Genomic DNA, 25,518 nt, shown 5'->3' on the forward strand with positions numbered 1-25,518 from the left:
CTGAAGTTTTGAATCAGCGGCATATTTCAACCTCCAGAACATTTGATTTCTCTCCTATTTGTAAAGCTCCTATGATATGGTTTAGATCTAGGCTATGACTAGATCTTTTGTACCAGAAAAGAGGCTCTTACCTTCCAGTCAAGCTGTAGGAAAAAAAATAAAAATCCCTGGAAGTCTCCTCTGGTGGGGAGCTCCCTCTCCTTATCACGCTAGCTCGCAAACAGGAGACATGTTTTCAATGTGATTTTACTTGGTGTACTGTTAAAAACCAGCTTACTCTAACATCAGGAGTAGATGGGAGATCATTTTTTATTCTAAATTGGTTATCTATTCCTCTATACAGCTGGGAGGAGAAGGAGAAAGGAGAGTTTGGAGAGAAATAAAGCATTCCAAATAATCTGAATAGGAGAAAATAAAATAAATATTCTTAACAGGAAATTAGGCATTCTTAAGAGAAACTTTGGAAACTTGAAGGAAAAAAGGTCAGTTTTAATGACTAATTTCTTCACTTGACAAGAATTTACAACCATCTCAGCCAACCCTCCAGCAATTATAAAAATGCCCTGACAGATGCTGTCTTGTGACTTCGACTGTATTTTGCAAAAAAGTATTACATAAAACAGTGATTTAAAATTATTTTTCTCTGGCAGTCTAAAACCTTTAGTTTCCTGATTTGATTTCTGATATCCTAAAGACCTCTCAACCAGCAAAAAGTTTTAATGTGGAAAGTATTTCACTTGAGTGAAATACATCAGTGTGTGTAACTCACTTAAAATCTGCAGCAGACATTCTGATTATTTTAAAGGGCAGGGGAACAAATATGTAAATTTGGTTACGATGGTTTATCTTCAGATTTTAACAATGTAAAGTAGTGAGGAGAAAACAAATGGACAGCAAGAGACAAGCAAAAGCATCTCAGAATATGTCAGGAGTGAATGTAGTCACTGAAAATTTGTTTTCCTCTTTCTTCACAATTTCAAATCGGACACCCAATTGATCTGGTAGAGAATGTCATAACTCTGCTTCCTTGCCGATAAAAAAGGAGAAAATTTGCAGTAGTTAAAATAAAGAAAACAAAAAAAATTGCAGACATTCTGTGATTTCCAACATTTATTATGGAAATGAATCTTTGCTCTGTAAATCAGCCTCAGCATCTACCCTAAGCATCACCCTTACAGTAAGTATGGGAAAAGTACTCAAAGGACCCATTGGTCCTCTGGAATTAGCATGGCAGGTAACAGGAAGAATGGTGTTCGACCTTAGAGATTTAGCACTAGAGTTACCTGTCTTTCTAGTTCTTCTATGGTAAAGCAGCAGAAAAAAAGTGTTATTAATGAAAGCACTCTAGTTGAGAGGGACTAAAACATCTACATTCATTTCTGCCTGTATCTCTTAACAGCAGTAAAGTTTTTTCTGTAAAAAAACCCAACAAACCCAAACATTTGTACCCATAGTGTTCTGCTCTCCCTGTGCTGTGGGTTTTTTAAGGAAGCTTTTTTTTCACCTTAGCTCACATATTTTAATGTACCTTCATTTTGTCAGTTGGGCTTTAAGGTATTTTTACTTTTTAACTTGTATCATCATTAGTCAAATTAAAAAATGATCCTTGATTTTGTAACAATAGAGATAACAGAGAATGACTTTACACAATAGTCTGTTACTAATCCTAAAAGCCAAAATGTATCTATTATGTTTTCTTTCTACAGCCAAATTTTATCTCACTCCTGAAATGCTAATTAAAAAATATTCCTTAATTATTTAACATTGAACTATTTTCCCCCTTTCGACTTGCCATTTCAAAAGTTAGAATTATTCAATACAAAATAAATCGAAATTCAGCTGCAGTTAAACATGACATTTCTCTCAATTTAGTAACACCACTGCATGCGAAGAATGTAAGCAATATCTTGGTTTCTATACATGCTTGCATAAAGACAAGGCAAACATTTTGTAAAACTTTCACAAAATACTCAACCCAGCAATTTCTAATCATCCTAAATGAACTGAAAAAATGCACTCAGTGGAATGCACACGTGCTTACACGAGTAGATTATTATGAATGCTATCAGTAAGAATGATAATTTGCAAATGATTAAACTGCAAAGATAAATAGAAGGTCGATTTTTATAACTTGATTCTGGCTTTGCCTTAAAGGATTGATGAGGAGCTGGTACAATTGTCAAATAAAGTCATGAATCCCCATTTTAGGCATTTATTTATTTCAACAAAATTCCTAAGAGATACTCCGTTTATAAGAATTAGTATTTTCTATGGTCAAGGAATTTTGAAACTATTCTTTATATGAACATAAATTATTTATTTTTATTCAGTTTCTCATACAAGACTTGAGACTTTATTTATGTGGTAGTTTTATTTAAGGCTATGTTTTTCTTGAGATACAGAAACAGGAATGCTCTTACATTTTTTCACATTATCCTCCCAGCATACCCTAGATCCAACACTCATAGCCTCATTCTGAAAAATGTACCATGTCTTTTCTACATCCCTGCATAGATGTTCTTTTGCTCTTCTGATTTTCTAACTTCTCTGCAAGAATGAAGTCCAGAACAGTCGTTTTTCACCCCACCCTTTACAAGTTGTTACAGTACTTAATACAGCAGTAGTTGAGACTATGGAATCATGTATGGAAGTATGCAGCATGTAAATGATTACAAATCAGCACAACACATCAGCATCCAGCCATGCAGCACAGGAGCCAAGACCCCACCCTTTTCCAACCAAAGGCCCTGGTGTGCTGGCTGTGATTCTGGAAGGAAACTAGCTGAGGGTGAAAGTGTTTTCTAGCAAGTGAAAGGGACGAAGAGCATGATAGCTGACCTTGTTATTTCCTGGTTATTACTCTTTGTGCTGAGGAAAGAAGCATTTTAGCACCATCAGCTCAAGCAAGCTGAGATTGTCTGTTTTTTAACGGATTTAGGTAATTTTTCCTTATAGAGAGACCTTCGTTTTCTGTTTGGACAGTAAAATGACAACACCATGAATTGCTGCTGTGTTCGTTCACTTTTCCCACAACCAAGTTCTTTAAGATACATGCGCTTAAAAGTCCAGTATGTACGTCTTAACATACATCAGTTAAGCCTATCCTTAGTATCTAAACCAAAGAGAATTCCTGCAAGTCCAGTGAGTTGGTGGTCCTGTCAGTTCTCTGGGAAAAGAGCTATCTCACTCTGCCCTCTGACTGAGAACCAGGCAGAGCAGAAATCTGAATTTCCCAGATGAGTGTTCTGACTGTCTGCCTTGGAAGCTCTCCCTGGCTGCACATTTAGCAGAGAGTTTTGTTAGGAAACACTCTTCCAAGTTTTCTTGGATTCTTAAAAACTTTTGGTTTCAATGAGTCAGCATTTCCAGACGAAAGGCTGCTGTACGGAAAAAATCAATGAGCAGCTGTATTTATAATAACCACTGAGATGATATTTATCAGTTCTGTAGTTCTGACTGAACTGTGTTAGCTGTGTATTAGCAGCTAACTTGACTGCTAGAACATGCCCTCCTCCCCTCCAAATGCACTTAGGACTTAAATCAGTAAGTTATTAAGAACTTGAAAATTTTACTGATCCAAATAAACTGTTCTATCAAGAATGCGTATTCTTATGCTGTTGATGTATTTGTGTCATTAGGGAAAAGGGGAGAACTACAACGTCAATATGAAATCAGTAGTTTCTTCATGGCTGCAAAATAAGGAACCTCACAGAAGAAGATACCCCACTGCGATAAACAATCAAGGTATGTTTAGAATGACCAAACTGTACTCTTTAATTTTGTAACGTTTAAATACAGATAAACTGTAAGGGACTTAAATCATTAGACTGCTTCATTGAAAGTATATATACTTCTTGGTGTTGTAAATCAAGATCCACAGAAGAATGCTTACTCAAGTTTTCTCGCTTTACAGTATAAAATATTTATTTTGGATATGGTTAACAGTATTTTCTGATCATGCCCAAAGACCTGTGTAAATACTGAAGATTAAAGCCTGGACATAATTTTTTGTGGACTTCAGAATGCCATTTGTGGACTGTCAGAAGACCCACTGGGACTGTGTTAAGGCATTCAGCCTTCTGCTGCTTTGAAGATCCAAGCAAAAGCTCCTGTTTGCTGTGGCAAGAGGGCAATGCACCGGCCATGTAACTGGCAGGCAAGAATAGACACCTCCGAACGTGATACAAACCCACCTCTCTACACCTGCAGCTCATGAAACCTACTATTTCTGCCACGACTAATTCAAGGAGAAAAAAAATGTGGCAATTTCAAAATACTACTTCAAAATTAGTGATAACTGGCATACAGATAATAACATTTTTATAGAGTCCCATCCACACTGAATATACAGTAATCACCTGGAAACTGGTTGGTGCTTTATGATAAGAACAAAGTAAGTCACTACAGTATTACTTTTCCATTATTGCTAAGATGGACATGGATAACCACAATCCCTGGTAAGTTGTAATTGCATGTAATACATGTATTCTCATGCTACCATGTGTTCTCATGTTACCACAGGAAACCAATTCCTTAAGCCGCAGTAATCCTTTCAAACTAAGTTAAATCAGGTTATAGTAGCTAAGTGTAGCTTGTATCTCTGAAACATCTGTTATCACATAACTTCTAAATACATATTTTTAATTATATATTAAATCAGAGTATTCGGAAACTTGGAATACACTACTACAAAACCAAAATCTGTCCAACACACTTCTATGGAAAAAATCCTTCCAAGTACAAATATTTATTCTTACACTTCACTTAAGAGGAAAGAAGAAAAAATTAATATTGTGTCATGGCACATAAAAACACTCTTGCACTTTCCCATATGACTGCCCTCTCAAGACAGCACGATGTTTCTTCAACAGCTGAATTTCTGAAAGCAAATGTAGGTACACAAAGCCACAGTTTCTTACAAAGGTTTCTTTACTACTAAAATAGCCTCGTGCAGCAAAATCATGTTCAGGTTTCAAGTGTCCTTCTTCAACTGCAGTGGCACATACTGTTTTTTATGAAGTATTCTCAGAGCATGCACTGTCTGCAAAGCACAAGTGTGACACTAAGTCTAAGTGACATCCAAGTCTAAAAGAAACACCCAGTACCCACACAAAGGATACCAGCTTACATGTTGTATTAAGAAAACAATAAAAAGTCATTTAGAGAAGTACCATGGAAAAGCCCAGTAGTTTTTCACACACACACACAGATACACACAAAAAGAAAAGACTCGATTTATTTCAGAAAGACTCAAGAGTATTCCTAAAAACTCCTGCCTATCCAACTCCTCTCTGTTCTGATGGATGCAGCAGAAAAAAGCGCACATATATGGTATTGCTTTCATTGATCTCACTGCATTTATCGGACTGAAGCAATTATTGTAATTCCTAACCTTACAATGTTTCCTTCAGATTCCTAATACAGATTCCCTTAATCAACACAAATACATCACCTGATTTTCAAATGATCCCACAGAACACTTCAGCCAGAGTACTTAATGGATTTCTGTGGAAAAGGGATATTTGAAGCAAGTAACGTGATTTTCCCAAGTTTTCCACCTCCCAGGGAAGTTAAACTCACAAAAACTTATGCTCAAATCTTAATCTTTTCTTTTGCAAACTGTCCCAGATTAATTTTCCTGAGTCTTAGCTCCTGAAATAGCTCCATACTTGATCACACCGTATCTGTACTTGGCCAATAATGTTACAACAAACAGAATGCAAACTAAGAGATTTAAGTTTCCATTTTAAAGAGAAAGAATACAAAGTTTTGCTCTACTTAATTAAACATAAGCACATTTTAAAAAATTGAAAAAATGAAATATTTGCGTTGTGCTGGAACATTAAATGATCACTAAAAATTACTATATCCATGCAGACCACCAAAGCAAACTTTTTCACAATCAAAATGAAAGTGAGAAACTTACTCTTATTTGGCATCATGAAACAATTGAAATAAGATTATTTCAGGTGTACACAAACAACTGAAATTTGCAGCCATTCATTTTCAAAGCCTGAAAGAAAAGGTTCTGCCCAGGAGAAACAGAAAACAGAACAAAAAACTGTGTAACACTCTTGAAACCTAATTTGTAACAATTTATAAAGAAGTCTACCTTTACTTGAAGGAAAAATGAACGAAGCAACCCTCCCAAACCAAGCCCAGTGTGGTGCTTTTGAAGTCAGATGACAAAGCTGGCTAGCCAGCTTCTAGACCAATTCTGAGTACAGACTCTGTTTGCCTCACACTGTGAATGCCAGTGGCGAACTCTTGAACCTGGAAGCAGCAGAAGCAGCTCTGTGTCCATGGGCACCAGCAAAAGATCACAGACCTCCTGATGAGAAATGGTACCAAAACCTCTGCTCAAAACAGTGAGGTGACTGCACACTCCTGTATTCATGACCCCAACTCAATCTTGCCTGATTCCTATTTGAAGACTTGACTAAAATATCTTTTGCCATAGCTGTAACCCTTTCAGCATGTACATGTCACAGACATGTGGGCTCACAGTCATCGTTTGGGTTTTTTTCCAATAAGAAGGACCTATCGAAGACAGGGAAAAGAATATAAACTCAAAAAAACTGATGCAGGTTTTTACTGGCTGTGCCATTCCATGTGACTGTGCCTTTCAGAATAAATCTAAAATTTCTCATGTCGTAACAGCTTCTGTAATAATTAATCTATTTAGATACTGTTTACTCCATGTCACTCATAATTCTAGCTTTAAAAAAGAACATAACTAAATGAAAATAAAAAAATAACAATGAGGACGCAGATGCCCCTTTTCAAAACGTTAGCATTAATACAGAACAACTATAAACTGTCTTTCAAAATAAGCAAAACTCTTCTTACAGATTTCTAATGAGCTCTTAATTAAAATCCACTAATTCACAAAAATCTTTGTAAGAAAGCCCAGCAAGTCCAGTTTCTCTTTTCTACAGAGGAACAGGCTTTAAGTATAAAAAAATCACTTGAAAGAGCAGTATCTGATGGATAAAAAGAAGGGCAGTAAGAGGCACGTAAAGGACTTTGCCCATGTTCTGTCAGGAATTCCAAAGAATGAGATCAACTCTTTCCAGCCTGAGTAAAAACAGAGAGAACATGCACTTCCACGTGTGCAGAGGTGTGTGTCAGACAATACACCCACATGAACAGTGTCTGCTATTTACCCGGGCATCTTATGATTCCCTGTGTACTTGGTTCACAAGATGTAAATTCCATGCCTTGAGGAGTGTGCCATGTCCAGCACAGCACCATCTGTTTGCACAGCTGACTAGAGGACACTCCTCACTAACCACTTCCATCATGTACTGCTCTCCCGGGGTTGCCCACAACACTCCGGGCTCTGCAATGGTGGAGATGAGGTAAAAAGGTTTGACTTGGCAGCAGCTTTCTCTCAAGTCTTGCCAAGCCTGGAAGTGTTGTGGCAGGAGACGTGAATGAAGTAACACTTAAAATGCAGCTGAGAACCAACTGTGTCATCCTGGCTCAAAAGAAGTGACCATCTGACTCCACAGATGCAAAGTGCCACTGAAGTCCGAAAGAAGGAACTTCTTGTTAATAGAAATCATTAAGAAATCCTTCAAAAACCTCCTCTTGAAGAGAATGTCTACTTGTGCACCCAGCCGCAAGCCATGGTGAAAAAGAAGTTCAGAGTGGAGAGCAACTGTGTCTCCTTGCAGGCTACCCCTAACTCTTGTTTCTGAGAAGGGAATACACAGTTGTCTTAGATGGTATTTAAGAAACCTGAGTCAGGAGCTTAAAACTATGACAGCTTGTAAAGGAATAATTATGTATCTAGTGAGAAAGGAATGTATGAGGGAGGGATACTTTGTCTGGGTGCCAGCACCAATGAGTAACAGCAAATGGTTCAAACTGGAAGGGCCCTTCCCTTAAAGAACCAGTTGGTCTCCTTTGTTTGGAGGATCCCTGAGTATTTTGCAGCTTTAGGTCTCTGCAAGAATCTGCTCTGCACTGTCTGTGGATACTGTCTGATCCATTCCAATCCACTGAATTTTGTGTCACCTCCTGTATTCTGGAGTTTTGAGATTTAAAGCTGAATTTTTTTTTTTTTTTTTGTAATTCTTAGTAATCATCTCACAGAAATAAGGGGAAATGTCACAGAATAAACGTTTTTATTGTGCTACTATGTACAAATGTACTGCCCTGTAGCTGCAGTGTTTTTTACCTCATGCATCTTTACATCATTATACATCTTCATTTTTCATGGTGTCTTTTAAAAGAGTTAAAAAATACATCTATGTTCATTCCTCACAGTAAATGGAAATTTATCATAAGGATAAACATAATAAACTACTACCGTCAAGATTTTTCTTTAAATGGTCACCAACACATTTTACCTTGCACTTATTTCCTATATTGGAAGGATATGATTAAAAAAAAAAATACTTTCATTAGAAGTGGAGTTTCTTTTCCCAACAATACACACTGATAGTCTGATTACTGCTTCTGGACTTTAAACACTAAGGTCCTATAAACATAAAATGAAACACAATCATGAAGAAGTAAATAAACAAACACATTCAAAGTAAGTGTTGTCTCTGATCTCTGTATCTTTCTTTACGATCTGGGCAAGAAATTTCTCTTCTTTTTCACAATTACTAAAATAATGGTCTTAGATGATTCAAATTTTCTCCTTTATATTCAGTTGTAGGTGATCTCTACTTCTTTTAAGTTTTGTCAAAGCAACAGAGTGTCATGAGGTCCATATATGACCTGAGAGTAGTGGGAAATTTATTTTAGATTTCACTGAGAGTTTTCCTATGCCTTCAAAAAGCATCTGGAGACTGATTTTCTGTCTTCATGGGTACCTATCCTCTCACTGGGTAGAGTCTCCAGATGGTCCAGTTGTCCAACACTTGATTTTAGAATACGAACTTTGTCTCTTAGATAAAAAAAAATTTTTTTTGCATTCCCTTGCCACCCAGTTCAGATTACTTCCCACAGCAAAAGGTGTCCTGAACACATTGAGATAAACTCACAGAGTTTGTTTTCCAACTGTTTAACTTCAGACAAACATCACGTTTAAGCTGTGCACCAGTGTTTACTCTGTCTGGAGCAGTTCTGCAGAGAGACCCTCTTGATCGCTGCTGCAGCCCTGTTTTAGCAAAGTACTGCTGAACTTCTTTTTGTTATTTACAGTTGTTTTTCTTCAGACGTTTTTGATAATATCTTATAGGTTTTCATTTTTTTCTAAATATTTTCTTTGCATTTGCTGTTCAGATCATCTCCATCAACTGGAACTTCTTACAGCTATCTTAGGTTCTGCAAAGTAACTTTGCAAAAAAGGATACCTAACAGAGAAAAACCCTCAAACCCACCACTTGCACTATAAAAACCTTATGGGAATCAGAAAACCTCGAAACACTTTGGGGGCACCTTGTGCAACAAGTCCGCTAGGCAAAAATGAAAGCACCAGCTCAATTTCTTTTGCTTTGTTCTACGGAGAGTTTTGCATTGCCTTTTTTTTTTCCTTGAAGACAACATAAAGAATAATACAACAGCTTAAAGATTTGATCTGCTTCTGACCAATACTGTTAGTAAAGTATCTTCCTGTCCATAGACTTCTCTGCACAATGGTTTAAATTCCAGTTGTTCACCTCCCTCTCTGAAGAGGCACACATATCGACTAGGGCCACACCACCTGAGAGAACTGAAAAGTAATATACTATATTTGGTGTCATTTATCTGTGTTCCTGATTACTTTTTCTACATGTGCAGGAGTGAGAAGGATTGGTTTCCCTTGTTTCTTGCATTTCTCCGGAAATAAAAATGTGATGTTGATTTTGGAATGAGAAGCTGGGATCACCTTGACTGGCAAACCTTGGAGATTGAGCCCTGACTCCATCTGATTTTCTTTCCATTTAACCTAAAAAGCAGGGGAGGTCCTTCGAAGGGATGAGGGAAGCGGGACCGGTTTTTTTCAGGCTGTGTGGTCCTTTAAGTTAGGATGACTTTCAGTAGCATATCATTGCTGCCTTCCCACAGAGAAAGGAAAGTACTTCTAAGAAAGTTTTTTTTAATATTATTTTAAATGAGAGAGATGTGGAAGTTGGCTTGTTTTTCAGTCTGATGAGAGTTCAGTTTCTCAAGATTAGTTAAAAGTTTTGGATGGAGCATCCTCATTTGTTGAAGCCTCGTCAGTGGAATCCCTCGGATTTTTTTTCACATGCAGGGTGCAAGGATCCTTTTAGACAGGAGATCTTTTGAGATCTTTGGAGATCAGTAACGAAGAAGAAACCACGCAAAAAACTGTATTACCTCTATTATTTTCAAGGAAAAGAAGCAAAAAATTTATGAATGTGGCAGACCTAAGTAAAGAAGCAGATTCAGGAGACCTTGCTATCAAAATCTCTTTCAAACAACACTTTGAGCTTTGTGCCCTCTGCTCAGAAGTTTTGTGAACTCAGCATTTTCAATGAAGTGTTCCCCTTCAAGCCAGCCTGTGTGTTTTCCAGAGGCATCAGCTGCCAAACAGAACCAGACATTTTAAAAAGGTGAGTAGCTCCTGACCCTATAAAATCAGGCACAGGATTTTGGAAGCTGAAGAAAATACCTGAAACTATGCTCCTAACATTTCTCTAGAAATAAAACCTCACACTAACTGATGAATCACTAAACCCAAAAATCTCAGCTTAAAGCAAAGAACACTTGAAGGTAAAGGTTACAATTTAGAATCCTTAGGGGATTTTTTAATCCATGAGATGTTGTAGGAAGAAACCAATGAGGTTATGGTTTCATCTTCCTTTATGGCCTCAGATTAAAAATGTTTGGGAACAGTGAAAAGTAAGGCAAATAGGGCATGCATGTATGTATTTGTGTAAAAACATGAAAATGAAAACTGCTTTTGAAAGGCTCTGCAACTTCAAGGATCATGGAGAGGACCAGAAAAAAGAAAAAGAAAAGAAAAACAAAAAAGAAAGAAAATAGTAGCCTAGATGCCAACTACTGGTTATCTGGACTGCTAACACAATAGGCCCAGTGTTTTTAGTGGACACTGTCAATGCTCTTAGTCTTAAATTAGAGCGAGCAGCTGTTTTAGCATACAGCTGAGCGTGACATAAGCCTGTGTAAACACTTTTCTCTGTCACATTCTTCTAAGTAGATGAGGGTTGTATCTTTCTCCCTTCATGTAGAACAATCCTCTTCTCCAGAAGTTGCAAATAACTTGTAAATTGCACTTCAATTCTGCCATTAGAAAACAACCGAAAGAGCAGGGGGACAATATAATTAGTCAGGTGGGTGTCTGTATCATGCATCAAAATGTCTACTTTTAAGGCTAGCAAACTTGACAGCATTCCACAAACACATTATCCCTGTTCTCTTGAGCCTACATTTTCCAACGTCAACACACAGCAGATTCCAAAGCCAGTTTTGATGATATTGATAGGAAATCCCTACCTCTTGTTCCTATGTGTTTCATATATAAAATAATCATAGAGCATGGTGATATATATCTATACCTACAAAGAAACACACTGCAAGAACAACTGATTTGATTTCATAAAATTCCTTGCTCACACCTTGTCCTCACATCTTAAATGGACCCAATTACTGAGGGTATTTAAAACTGAAACATTAAAATTGCATAACCAACACTGGTAAATTCTGAAAATCCTAGTAAGAGTTTTCAATAAACATCTCTCTCCCTTCTCCTCCTCCCTTCAGTTTGCATATACTTTTTGGGGCATCTAGAGGTCAGGCAGAGAAACTTGAGAACAGACTGCAACAAATGAACAACAATTTGCACAGTACCAAAATTATCAAGTTGAAACCATGACACTGATTTGCATGAAAAGGCAGCTGACCTCCATCTCATGATTTATTTTTAAACCAAATAAACTCTGAAGCTGACAGACAAATTGCCCTATCTTCCAATTCTCAGTTAAAGCCTATGGAGATGGCAGAACTCATAGCAGAGTAGCCTGGCTCCTTTACTGTAGAGAGACAAAAACAGTGGTTGAGGACACCACCAGCCAACAGAGGAGACCAAGCATTCCTGAAAAAACTGCAGCAGAAGTGACAGGTCACTGGGGAGACCTCGCTAATGTGGAAATTGTTAAAGCAGCCAGTTTAATACTCAACTCTCACCTTTACATGCTACATTTTTAAACACACTGTCCCTTGAAGTGGGACCTGTAATTTCTGTGGTATGTGATTACTATATTGTTCTGGCCCTGTAAAACTGGGCATCTTAATTCTCGGTGAGCTGTCTTCAGGTTGTTAAGGATGGTGGCCAACACCTCCAAAACAGGTGGGATGATACAAGAAATGTCCTTGCCACGGGGAACAGTTTCAACAAGGCTACCTGAAACGGGAGCAAGTCTGACACCAGTTGATGCCTTCTCCTTCTGTTACCACCTTATATCATCATGACCCTGGCCACTTCTTCACAGCTATACTTGGCTCTTGTACAACTGGGATCTACACAGCTGAGTTACAACAGTTCATTCGATGCTGATCTGGATGCTTTCTGTTGGTGATTCCATCCATATAACTCAAATGTTGTTTCAAAACTGTTCTTTCTCTTTTGCCACGATCAGGAAAATTTATAAACCAAGAGTACAAGCTCCAACTTCAAGTTCTTCAAGCTCTACATTTAGGTGAAAACAAACAAAGAAATACATGCAGGCTGCTTACTGCTTTAGACTTCTTGACTGTGTGACGTGCATTATATAGAGCTGTATTTTCTTTGCAGGAAAGATGTAGATCAATCTCACTAGTTACAGGTACTCCAAAGTCTGTCACCCCACAAGGACACACACCTCTGGCATGAACCAGCTATACACATAGAATCACAGAGAAATTTATATTGGAAGTGGTTTCTGGATCACCCAGGCCAACCTCCTGCTCAAAGCAGGACTCCTATCACATTTACAGCTGAATCTTGAAAGTGTCCAAGGATGGGGATGTCACAGCCTTTCTGGACCACCTGTTCATGTCTGGCCAAAGTGAATTTTTTTTCCTAATATGACCTTCCATTGTTGCATGTGAGTCTGTTATCTCTTGTTTTACCCCTGTGCACCTCTGAGAGGGGTCTGGCTCTGTTTCTGTAACTCCCTGTCTCTTTTAAATGGGGACTGATTGTTATTAAATCCTGCCTTAGCCTTCTCTTTCCAGGCTCAATCATTTTCCTCACTTTGTTAATGGTTCTTCCACTGGACTTGCTGCAGCTTTCTGACATTTCGGGGTGGGTGCAGAATTAGACACAACCCCTAGACAAGGTCTCATGAGTGTTGTGTAGAGAGGAATAATCTCTTCTCCTGACCAGCTGACACTCTTCCTGGTGGTCAGTATGCACAAGACACTGCTGACTCAATGATTCTGTCTCCCTCAGACCTCCAAGATAACTTTCAGTGAAAATGCTACTTGGCCAGCTGGTCTCCTGTCCATACTGGTACTCAAGGGTTTTTTTGTCCCAGGTGCTTGACACAGCACTTCTCATTGCTGAACTCCTGGAGGTTTCTGGGAGCCCAGCTCTGCAGAGTGTACCAAGGTCCTTGTGAATGGCAGCCCTGCCTCCAGCCAGTCAACTGCTTTACCCAGTTTTGGGGAATACCAGTCAAAGGTTCATTCCAGTCAGCCGGCTCATCCACCCTGCAGCCAACTGTCTACTTTAGAAAAAACTAATTTTTTTTCAAAATACTGGCAGCACAATGATAGCAGCAGTGTGAATTGAGAAAAGCTGCTGTTGGCCAGCATTTGGATTTCTGCTACTAAACTCACCAACAGAATAGCGGCACATAAAAGTTAGTTTGGACACTTCTATATGAGGCACGCATTATTGCATAGGAAAAATTTTGAAGAACTGAAGATCCTTGAAAACCCTCAGCAGAACAGATATTTAAAAAAAGGCCTATAAACTAGGAAGTGAATAAATGATTTAAGAGAGACTAGGAGACAGTTTGTTTTTTAGTCATGAACCTCCTCTCCCATCTGGTATTTATGCTACACACACACAGACACACAGAGCCACAAGTGCATGCATATATGTTTCTCAAGGCACACAGAAACAATTAAGTCACCCAGATTTTAAAAGCAGATAAAATATTTCTTTAGATGCTTTTCTGACATCTGCAGGCAGTTATCAGTCTGATTTTTTTCTTTAAATCAGATTGTTTGCCTCAAGCATACACAGAAAAGTCTTACACTAAAAACCAAAAAGTTCCTTGATATGAAGAGAAGAATTGCTCAAAGCAGTGGCAGAGAAGAGATTGTTCTGCCTGGTAAAACCAGAGAACCTGCAGAGTAGAGGATTGCTCAATGGGGCCAGCTACAGCATTACCTGCCAAGTCAGCCACTCTCATAGACTGGGAGCTAGCAAGCGAGAGACACAGCCAGTTGGCTTTGGCGGAATATTTATGGAGGATGCAGAGGCTTATTTACTGAATAATCTGGAGACCATCTGGTGGTATCCAGTGACAAGAACACTGAGCTGAAAGTAGAAAAGCCTGAGCTCTATTTCTGGCTCTGCCAACTATTCTCTGTGACCTCTGGTGGCTCAGTTTGCCCATATACAAATCAGAAAAAAAACCTACTCTCATCTCTAGGAAATTTTGATACTTCAGTAAGAATTCACACTTACTACTATTTTAGTAGTATGATTATTTATCTACATTATCCATAATCACTTCAGAGTTAATTGACGGAATATTTTTTGAATCTGAGTTTGCCCCCTGTATTAACAAAAAGATTACAACCACCTCAATGGAGGTAGTACATCATGTGGAGTTAAATTGAAAGAATTTCAAAACAAGCTGGACAGTTTTCTTAATTGGGACATTTCTAAAATAAAGAGATCCCTTTTTCTTCTTCAGAAGAAAATGTGCATCAATCACGTGAAGGAAAGATCTGTACATCTTACCAGACCTTCCCCACACCCAGTCTAATGCTCACTACCATAACTGAGCTGAAAAAAGGATAATCTAAAATACTCCTGAGTTCTGAATTTCTTACCATTTTGCTGAACCTTTAACTAATGATCTGTAGGGAACAAAGGCAATTGAGTAACCCACAAGACATGCTGATTCCCTTCACCACCAACCTACTCTGTTCAGAGGCCCACAGACTTTCAGACTGATAGCAGTAGGTGGGCTTTCTTAGATGTATTGCTAGATTTGCTTTCTTTTCTCCGAACTCCACTGACAATTTACCATAAGGGTAACGCAAAATCAACCCCATGGGAGAATAACGAAAAATAATCCCACCAAGGAACAGTATCTCTTTGAGAAAATCTCCAGATGACTAAAAACTAGCACTAATCCAAACCCTGATTCAAGTAAAAAGGGAAATTTCTGCTGCAAGCAAAAACCTGCTATTCCCATTGAAAGTATCTTGTTGTATTCTCCCACAGGTGGTAACAAAGCAGAAGGAAAGAGTTTCTGCCTATCAGGAGGATTCCCACGCAAACAGAACCCAGACACTTCCCACTTTCTTGCCACAGAGCTGGTCACCCTTGTCTAATCTCCTTATGTCATCTGGTGTCTCACTGGGAAAGTGCTATCTAGGACAAAGAAGTCTGTAGGGATGCTGGCAAGAGTGGAAAGTGAATCTTGTGACCGAGTGCACTGGGGCTGAGCTGCTCAGGAAAATGATAATGAAGTGGAGGAGCTCTATTTTTAATGGGGGACAAAGGCAGAAAGGTAGCAGGAGGACCCGACCTCCCTTGGTGGGAGGAAGAGGAAGGGAGAGAGGAAGGAAGAAATGCACTTCTTTTCACAGATACACAGGTCAATAACTAAATACGTAACAATGAAGTTTAAATTTAAACACCAAGTTATTTTTTCAACAATGGTTCTGTATATGATAGGTCCAAACGATGACCTTTCTTTGCTGATGCTGGAAGAAATCCAAGATACTACAGGAAGAAGTTGGATCTTCAGGTAAGTAGATTAACTTTTATATAGTATGTAAGATTTTCCAGACAATGTGTGGATTGGAAAAAGGCTTCTGTTGAGATCCACATTTCTTAGGAGTGGAATAAAAATAGCCAGAGGCTGCAGCAACTAAACCAAGTCCTGGAAAGCCAGCATTAGACTTTCAAAGTAAAAATAAGCCAGACTGCTTGGAAAGCATTTCAGTGGGAGAATAATACAAACTCATAAAATTGAATCTCTCTTCTTGTACTGCAATCATAGGACTGCCCAAGCCTGCATGATATTATATATTTTACAATGTTTGCATCCCTACAATCTAATGCAGAGATTAATAAAGTATGGCAGGATATACTTACAAATGATTTATGTAGATTTACAATTCAACCAACCCTGCTGACAGGGGAATAGGAGGGGGGAAATCACTTTATTATTCACTCACTGGACTGAAAAAAGTACTGTATGACATGGAATGTCCTTGAGAGGTTACTAGGGACATACACAAAAATTTTTAACTGCCTGCTTGCTTGTATTTTTTTCCTAAAGGACTTCTAAATTCACACATTAAAGTCTGTTTATATTAATACATTTTGTATCCATTACAGTAAGATCATATTAAGGAAGATGTATTTCAATGTCTTTTGATGTATTTATTTTCAACTCTGCTAAACTAAGACTAGTGCAATAGATTTTCATGTATGTGTAAATCCATCTCCGTGTTTCGTGAACTAATTCTATACTGCAAAAAAATAATGCTACAAATCACTATTCACTCACTGTTGGTACAGTATAAGGGCTCAAACATATAAACCCCATACTTTTCCTTTTTCCGTCTCTAAGCGCAGTCGAAATTCCACTGTCCACCTTGATGAAGTAAATCACTCCAAATATTAATAGGATTTTGTTTGTTAGTTACAGTATTGAATAAACACTCTCAACTGTTATCGCCAGATTTTCTCACATTTTCAATCAATATTTTCACTTTTCTAGCTATGCTGAGTGTTTTCAGAACAAGGTTTGCCCATAAGAAATTTACAACTATGATATGAAAACTGAAATGATACCTACAACTTTTAATGAAGAACTATCATGTTTGAAGAAAGCATACCTTCAAACTACCTAGCTATGAACTGAATAATCTCATCTCAAAATTCATTAAGTGCTCAGTAATCTGAAAAGCACTACACTGCTCGTGTCTTATCTGCAGTAAGGAAAAGCAGAGCTCTGTTGTAATTCACTGAAACACAGCAATATCATATTACACTTGTATTTGTGAAATGGCTATTTGCTTTCACTTACAAAACAGTGATCTTAAATCAGAAAATTTAAAAAAAAGTTATTAATGTAGTATTTCAGACATCAAAGCAAGTTTTTAAAAACTCTTCAATGCACTTAAAATATCAAACCATCAGTACCATGCAGGACAGAAGTGTCAAAGCATTCTGTTGTCAGAAACCCTCTGTAAATTTCCCCTGCTTTGAACAGCACAGCATGAAAATGATGGCTATGCAACTCTGTATTCTGTACCACCCACAATCACTTTGGCCAGCCCAAGGCAATGATGAATTCACACTACATGAAACAGACCTATGACAGTGTACCTTTTCTTGGATGAAAATAGAGATTGGGTATGTTGCAAGTATTGGCTCCTGATACCACTGGCAGTTTTGTCACTGGAAGGCGTTGCCACAGCCTTCCAACTAAAAGAGATGGCTGAACTGTACCTCAGTGGAATCTTTTTTCAAAAAAACTTGAAGCATGTCTGTTTAGCCATTAAGCTCTTAATTTAGAACAGCTATTGAAAGTTACTTTTAACACATCATTAGATCTCATGTCTTCTGCATTTTGTAGTAACAACTTTTCACAATGGCTATCCTCTTTCCCTCATATTATGAACCACAAGAAAGAGCTACACTGAACATTTCTATCTAGCAGTGCACACTTCAACTGAACATTTTTTATGTGGATGTATACATCAAGAACTATCTTATTGTGGACTTAATGACATGACATTAATGGGGACACCAATTAAAATGTAGGAATTCATAAATTTGTAAAACTAGTTAAAAATCTGTCATTTTTCTATTTGAAAAATTGTTATTTTCTGTAATGATTGTATTTTAAAGGCTGTTGAGAAGTGATGAGACCTTAAAAATGAGACAGCCACTACAAATCTCACTGGCACTGGTGATGATAGGTATCAACCTCAAATCCTATGCTGTTCTCCAGCAAATCATACTCTGTATGTTGATGATACTGATGCTGTAAGACAGGATCTTTTGATGAAGTACAGGACATAGAACATCTTCTTCCACAGCATGCTCAGGGAAATTAACTTCCTCATCTAAAATACACTTAAAAACTATTTTTGTAGTTAAAAAATATTCCTTCTCAAATTAGCCATGTACAATTTGAATGTGCATATACTTCTGAAAATCAGTCTTGAGCTTTGTGCCTAACTAGAAGGACAGAAATCGAGATGTGTTACACCTGACTGAAGCAGGCCAGCAGAAAAGTTCACACAAAAAACCCAAAAGGACTGAAATGAAAGCTTAGGCAGTCAATACAAACATTTTACAACTTGTTGAAAGAGCAAAAAAGATACATTAACAAAGATGACACAAGATCCACTTTTATACAGAACATTATTCAGAAGTGTCTGTACATCCAACAAAGACAGACTCATGCAGCGAAACACTGGGGCAATGTTGCACTCAACATTCCGCACCTGGGTCCATCACTTCACCCACCTGCTCATAAGAATTCATTTCTTTAAACTTATGAGCAGAAAACCTTCCATTCTCCTTGACAATGAAAAATACTATTCAGCACTCCATGGTTCTTAAAAAATATACTGTCTTGAAGGAGAAAGGTAATTGGCAGCTGTAAGCATAAAATGCGACCATAAACATAAAATGTATATGTCCCATTTAAATTTCAGTTGTGGCTTAATTTACCAATCTGTTTCAGCCCTACTGCCAAGTTATGCTGTCTCCTCAGCTTTGTTTCCTAAGGAGTGGAGACTTACACTGTCAGATCACCTGTCTGACAAGCAATCATGGCTTTCACCTAACTCTGCAATCCACTGGCCAGTTCCAAACAAATGCCACAAAAAAAGCAGAGAACTCAAAGAAGGCCTCCAAGTTTAACAGGACTGCCCTTGGCTGGAGGAAGGGGTTGGTTTGACACCTCCTCACTGAAGGGAAGTTTTTAGCATGATCCTAACAAGTTACCTGTTTGTGCTGAATTAGCTGCTGATGGACACACATGGTCTGATCAGCCAGCCCGCACTTATTCACCAAAAATGCCCTGACATGCACTTGTCCACCTGGAAGGGGACTGGGACTGCTCTGAGGAGAATCAAGCAACAGACCTGAAGGAGAAACAGGCTTTTTACTGTCACTGGAGAAGTGACAGCCAAAGACAACCAGAATTTATTAGCTCCACTACTTACAGAACAAATTACACTCTACAGCACTGAAAAAAACTCACTTAGAGCTCCTGGTAAAGATCAAAAGCAGATTATGCCAAGCACATACTCCATTCTGCTTTAGCTAGGAAGAAAGGCAGGAGAAGGAACGGAGGAAATGCAATTTAAGTTACTTGCTGGAATTGTATAGAGATCTGAGCTGGCTGCCGGAGTATGCCTATTTTTCACATTGGGGACTATCTACTGACTCATAGTACTGGCTAGTACTATGTACCAAGGGTGACAATATAAAACTATCTTAGCTCATTTGTATAATATCCACATATAGCTATACTGAGTCACTCTTTAATATTATATATTATAATGATACTATATAATATATACTACATAAAACTTGCAGAACCTTTCCTCCAAATCTAAGAAACTTTCATGATCACCACCATCATTATTCCACAGAACAAATTTAAGCTACGAACCACAGCTTTTTTAGCAGCTTCAGCAACCTCAGAACACAATAACTCTTGGGCTGGCTATTTTACAGAAACTTCTGTAATCAAAGACACAAACAACATGGCCAAGATAAAGTCAAAATTAGATTTAAACTGGATTTCAAAACTCAAGCACCCACCAGAGATATAGCAGACTTATTGCTATACTGCAAAATGTTTGAAAACTGCTTTTCCAGCAGCAAACATTTATTAACTGGATGGAATGTTCCCATCCCACAAAAAAAAGTCTTTGTTTTAGAGAGTGTTTAAGAGTCCAAAACAAAACATTAGTTTTGTGCTTACTGTCTAAAGTCAATTAGTATGGATAATCAGAAATAGTAAGAAGTTAAAATTTAGTTGAGTCCTAATGAACATGGCTTGCTGCCACCACGTGCTACTGGTCACTATAACTTTCAAGATAAGTGGTGAGTGAAGACAAGAAGGGTCTAACCAGGTCAATGACAGAAGAAAAGATGCCATCTACAAATCAGAATAGCTAATCATTTTGAAGTCTAGAACTATGTTTACAGGGAAATTAAAGCTGGAAGTTATTCAGTTCCATATTACATGTAAGGGTATCAGTTTATAGTAAATTTTTTGATTGTTTTCTTTTTGACAGGGCGTAAAACAGCATTTCTAAAATTCATCTACTAGAAAGGTGCAATTTCTTGACTAGATAAAAACATGAATGTCTCTGTAAATGTGGGTGCTAATTTTTTTCTACTATAACAGCCTGCTGTTTCTTTGCTATCTAGCTGGTGTTTTTGTTGTTGTTTTTTTTTTTAATACATTTTGATACTTTTAGACATGGGACATGCTTCCAGCTCCTAAATGACCTGCAGTGGAATTTACTGTACAAAGTTCTTTGGTATCCACAGGAACAGTTACCAACTGATGTGAACTTCCTTCCCTAAAGAGCTTGTTTTGAATAACAAACTACTCCAGGGGGAAATACATTATCTTGTCTAATCAAATGTTCAAGTGAGGCTTATTTCATTCCAGGGTTTTACTATGCATTGTGGAAATGTGTGTGACACTGACCTTTAATTAAATCTCAACCTTAAAGGAAGACAGTAAAAGCTTAGCAGCCCAGATTGTGCATATGATTTTAAAGCTACATTTAAATGGTTTAAAGAATTAATCAAAATCTCCTATTTCTTAGTGACAATGTTCTCTAAGACGTTTGCTTTTATGTAATCTGCATAAAAGGCTTTAGTAAATATCAGTAGTTATTTGTTCTTACTTTGCTCAATCAGGTTCAAAATACAGATGTTAGTGATATATGGTTTGTATTACCAACACGCTTCCTTTTACCCAAGTGTATTCATCCAGTGCTTTTTGATTAGCTGGAAGTGTTTCACACTGAGAAACATGTACTTTAGACAGAAAACAATTCAACAGGACAGTATCACAAACATGTAGGGCAAAAGTTCATTTTTCATGTCAGAGAGCTTGTGTCAGGTAAAAATATAACTTGGCCTCTCGTGATGTCTCTGCAGGTGGCACGAAGCAGAAACAGCCAAGCCATTCCTGAGAGGCCTTCTGCTGAGGAGATATCTTTGGGGGAGTCCACTGCCCAGATCCTACCAGGGAAGGAAAGGACAAGTCAAGGATAGGAAGGAAAGAAGAGAAAACCAAGGGAAATATTGGGCTGCCTTCTTCAGCATCCTCTTTCCTTCACCTCAACCATCCCCGAGCAGATGCCCCTAGACAGGAGAAGAGAGTATCTAGCAGGAGAGAGTTGGGAAAGCACAGCAGGAAAGCCTTTCTGATGCTGTGAAAACCACTAATAAAGAAAGAAATATTCTGATGAATTACTCAAGGATGCAGTATTGATTATGTGTATCCATAAAAAAAAGAAGAAACCTACATAATTCCTGTTGTTAAACAACAATTAATGCTGAAATTTTTTTCCACCTCTTTAAGACTACTGTCAGAAAAATAATATAATAACACTATAAATAAAATAAGCAGTATAATAAACAACATCTCAAAAACTGGTGCACTACTCAGGTGTACACATTTGCTGTAGTGGTCAAATACTATTTTTACAGTAAACACTTCACTAATGCATACAAGGTATAAAGGTCTTGGAAAAGCAGAATAAATCCATTAAACCCCAAATATTATTGCTTTTTTTTTGCAACTGATGCAAACCAATTGTATTACATTTCTTGAACATTCCCTACTCGTAAAGTGAGGAGTCACAAGTTTCAGGTATTTTTAAAAATGGTACTGATGATTCAGTTCCAAGTTTTATTCTGTTTGGTTTTGATGTATTTTTGACACCCATTCATACAAATGGAGCAAACAAGCTAGTTATTTCTCTTCCTCACTGATAATTTTCACTTGTAGTTGGCTACAGAGGATAATTCTAAGTTGGTTGGCTTTCAATCACATTTTCTATCTACCACATTGTAAACTTTCTTGGAAACTTCTTCTGATCTTAAAAAAATAACAACAAAACAAAACCTGCTTAAATTAAACCTTTAACTTTGAGTAAAATGTCATTATTCTTGTTTTGCACTTATTTTGAAGAATAAAGTAAAAAAATTGGCTTCTATTGATATAACATTGTACTAGTTTTGAACACGTATATTTATATTTTAGATAATTTGTTAGACACAGATGGAGAATGATTTTATTCTAGTCTAAAGCAGCTTGATTTTTTTTTAACAAACCTGGTGACAAACATGCTCATGCCAATATTTTACTTCACTTAATAAAAAAGTGAACTTCCTTTCCAAGTGTGTCTTTGCATGCTCAGGAAACATCACTGGTACATTTTCCTTGTGATAAGAGAGGATTCAGATTTTGGAGAACTGAACATGGAAACTAAGGTAAAGGATGGCAGTAATGCAATTTAAAACAAATTACAAATACTGCTAGATGCAGAGAAGCCTTCAGCTTGCCTCCACGTAGTACTTGTTATTAAGTACTCAGCTTGCAAAATAATTAATATATTAAGTATTCAGCTAAGATGGCGTCTGTATTTTTGCAAAGATTGATATATTCTCTTTCCATTTTTTCTGGTTACATAAATCCAGGTTGAAATGCAAAGGAGGTTTTGCTTTTCCTCTTTTTTTCCTCCATGAGAAAAGCGATGAAATAATTTAGTGCTTGAGTTAACACAGGCACAGATATTGGAGGTTGTATTTAACATTTTTAGCAGGAGTTGAAAAGTTCAACTGAAAAACTTCACTGGACTTTATGAAGACAAAACATTAGATTGTATCATATTTCCTCTCCATTTATCTCCTAAACAACACAATTTAGCTTAGCTAAAATCTGAATTGACCCTCAGGCTTTTTAAGTGTATACATTGTGAAACCTCAGGAGCTTCACTGATCCTGTTGGGAGCCCTTTCCCTTCTGGATAGCCACAGGCTCCCTCATGTTATCACATAACACCTTTTATAAGGACAAGTTGGTAGAAATGAGTTGATTATTTTCTTGTGGTAGAAGCCTCTTGCAGCTCACAGAAAGAAAACCAGAACGAAAACCATCATGCTTTCTGGCAAGAAAGGCAGTGTGGTCTCTCACAGTTGCAATGGTGCAAGTGGAAAAATTAAATAAGGGTTAATAGGGGAATCTCACTGGCATATAAGGCAAAACTTTCACCTGATCAACAGCTATGATTCATTTGTTCTTTTAGTTAACCTATTTAAAAATGAATCAGCATAGTGCTGATATGGGATATATCGGCAAGTAATCTCTTCTAGAAATGACTTCTTAAATCTTAAATCAAGAAGGCTTTTGCAGGGTCACACTCAGTGGATGCCCAAAAAGAGATGGGCAAGGTCAGGACAAAGATACGTAACATGAGTCTTCTAAGACTTCTCAAGAACCTGAGCCGAACAGGCTTTCTACATACTCAGGAGCCCTCAGCTGATTTCTGTTTTGTGAACTCTGAACTCATCCCATCTCCTCCAAAGGCCATGTGAACTTCATAAAATAGCTTTGATTATACATACTGTCGCTGACATGGTGTGCACTGGAACAATGCTCCATTCTTACTTTACAACCACAGGAAGACTTATGCTGGCTGATTCCCAGCCATGGGAAAATAGAAACAGAATTTAAATGTATATATCTATAGGTACCCTCCCCTGCCACATCTTTTGTGGTCAAATGACCCCTCATGGGATTTCTGTATACCTATCTAGGGTATTTACAGTAAAAATAATAGAGTAGTAGAGTGGAAGTGCCTTGCAGTTCCACGACTGTTCCACACAACAAAGCCAAGAGAAAAATGGCATAAGGCTCAAACAGCCATGTTAATCTTTTGTACACTCAAGTTCATGAGAGTTGATTGCTTTTGTAAGGCATCAGACTAAGCCTTAAAGCTCCAGTCCACAAAGTTAAGTTCAGAAATAACTGCAGTGAATGTAGCTGTGTTTACTTATCCAAAAGGGCAAGGGTGAGCAAGACAGACCTGTTCTTATACCACCTAACCTCTGCAAGGAATGTCAGTCTTCACATCAGAAGAAGCAAAACCAACACACTGCACTGGGTTTCTTCTGACACACAGATTCTCAGTGGCTTTTGATCTGACTCTAATCTCTGCCCATAGATACAGAGGTGGAGGAAGTAAGCGTGCTTGTTTAGATAGCCATCACCTTCCCATTACATCCTACTGCTTGTTCCCATCTCCGCTTTCTTCTTCTCCATTTTGTGTCACCCGCCCTCAGTTAAAACCACGGAAATGATCTGCACTAAAAATAACCTCTCCCTCCACCTCATTTGGTCAGGCCAAACAAACAGCTTTACCAGGACACAGCTGAGGGCACAGTGCAGGCATATAAATGGGAAAGTGGAGTGGACAGTGATGGGGGAGGGTTGGAGGAAGGAGGACAATGGCTTAGCCTGGCAGCATTGTTGGAACAAATGCACATGAAACTAAAAAGCAAGCACTCCTTAGCAGGCGCTCTCAGAGCAGCGACATGATTCAAAGACTGATGACTTGCTTAAAATATAAAATCTGAGGAGAAAAATAATTGATGTAGAGACATGAAAAGGGTATCACATGTGCATAAGCATCTCAAAAAAGTAAATGAATTCCAAAGTCACTTGGCCAGTGATATACCCTCCAGTTTTGAAACATCAGGTCCCAACAAGAACCCAACCTTTCCACACTGGAAAAACCTGCCCAGAGAGAGTAAGCATTGACACAACTGAGCCAGTCCTTACCTATAGCAAACAAAGAGTGCTCAGAGCAAACTGTGCTCTCTTGCTAGCAGCAAATGCCTGGAATTTCCCCCAAGTCAAGGTGACTGTTAGTCAGGATTTTCTCCCTACTACATCCTGACATTCCATAGAACAACCCTCCATAAAGTGCTTAAACATTTTATTTTAAATTTCCCTCTTGGTGTCTGGAAGCATGAAAAACAATATGTTTTTACAAAAAAACCCCATACCAAACCCACTTAATTATGCTATTTGCAAAGATGTTTTATTGTTTCTATTTTGGAAAGGGAAAAAGTAAAAGAAAATAAAACTTTGTTTTACTGCATACTTTTTATCTCTGTATTTCCCCCAGGATTCCAACTCATAAAGTTTAAGTATGTTCACATTTATCATGTAAGCATGGATCAGGAATGGTATTAGCATGACACGTGGCTGTACTTACAATAAGCTCACCACTCCTAACAATTACAGAACCAAAAAAAAGATACGCCTTTCAATGTGACAATCCTTTGAGTCAACAACAT

At 37.9% G+C, this 25,518-nt stretch overlaps 1 protein-coding gene and 1 long non-coding RNA gene across 3 annotated transcripts in view; one reads left to right on the top strand and one right to left on the bottom strand.

The window, feature by feature from the left end:
• GNAL (G protein subunit alpha L) overlaps nucleotides 1-25,518 on the bottom strand; it is a 188,463-nt gene that overhangs the window by 77,477 nt on the left and 85,468 nt on the right. The gene's annotated exons all lie outside the window — the stretch shown is intronic.
• Nucleotides 15,541-22,550, top strand: LOC116449841. Its single transcript, XR_004242565.1, has 2 exons — nucleotides 15,541-15,899; nucleotides 21,308-22,550. It is a non-coding gene; the product is annotated as an uncharacterized LOC116449841 (long non-coding RNA).

This window comes from Corvus moneduloides, chromosome 1 (genome assembly GCF_009650955.1).
Source record: "Corvus moneduloides isolate bCorMon1 chromosome 1, bCorMon1.pri, whole genome shotgun sequence".
NCBI lineage: Eukaryota > Metazoa > Chordata > Aves > Passeriformes > Corvidae > Corvus > Corvus moneduloides.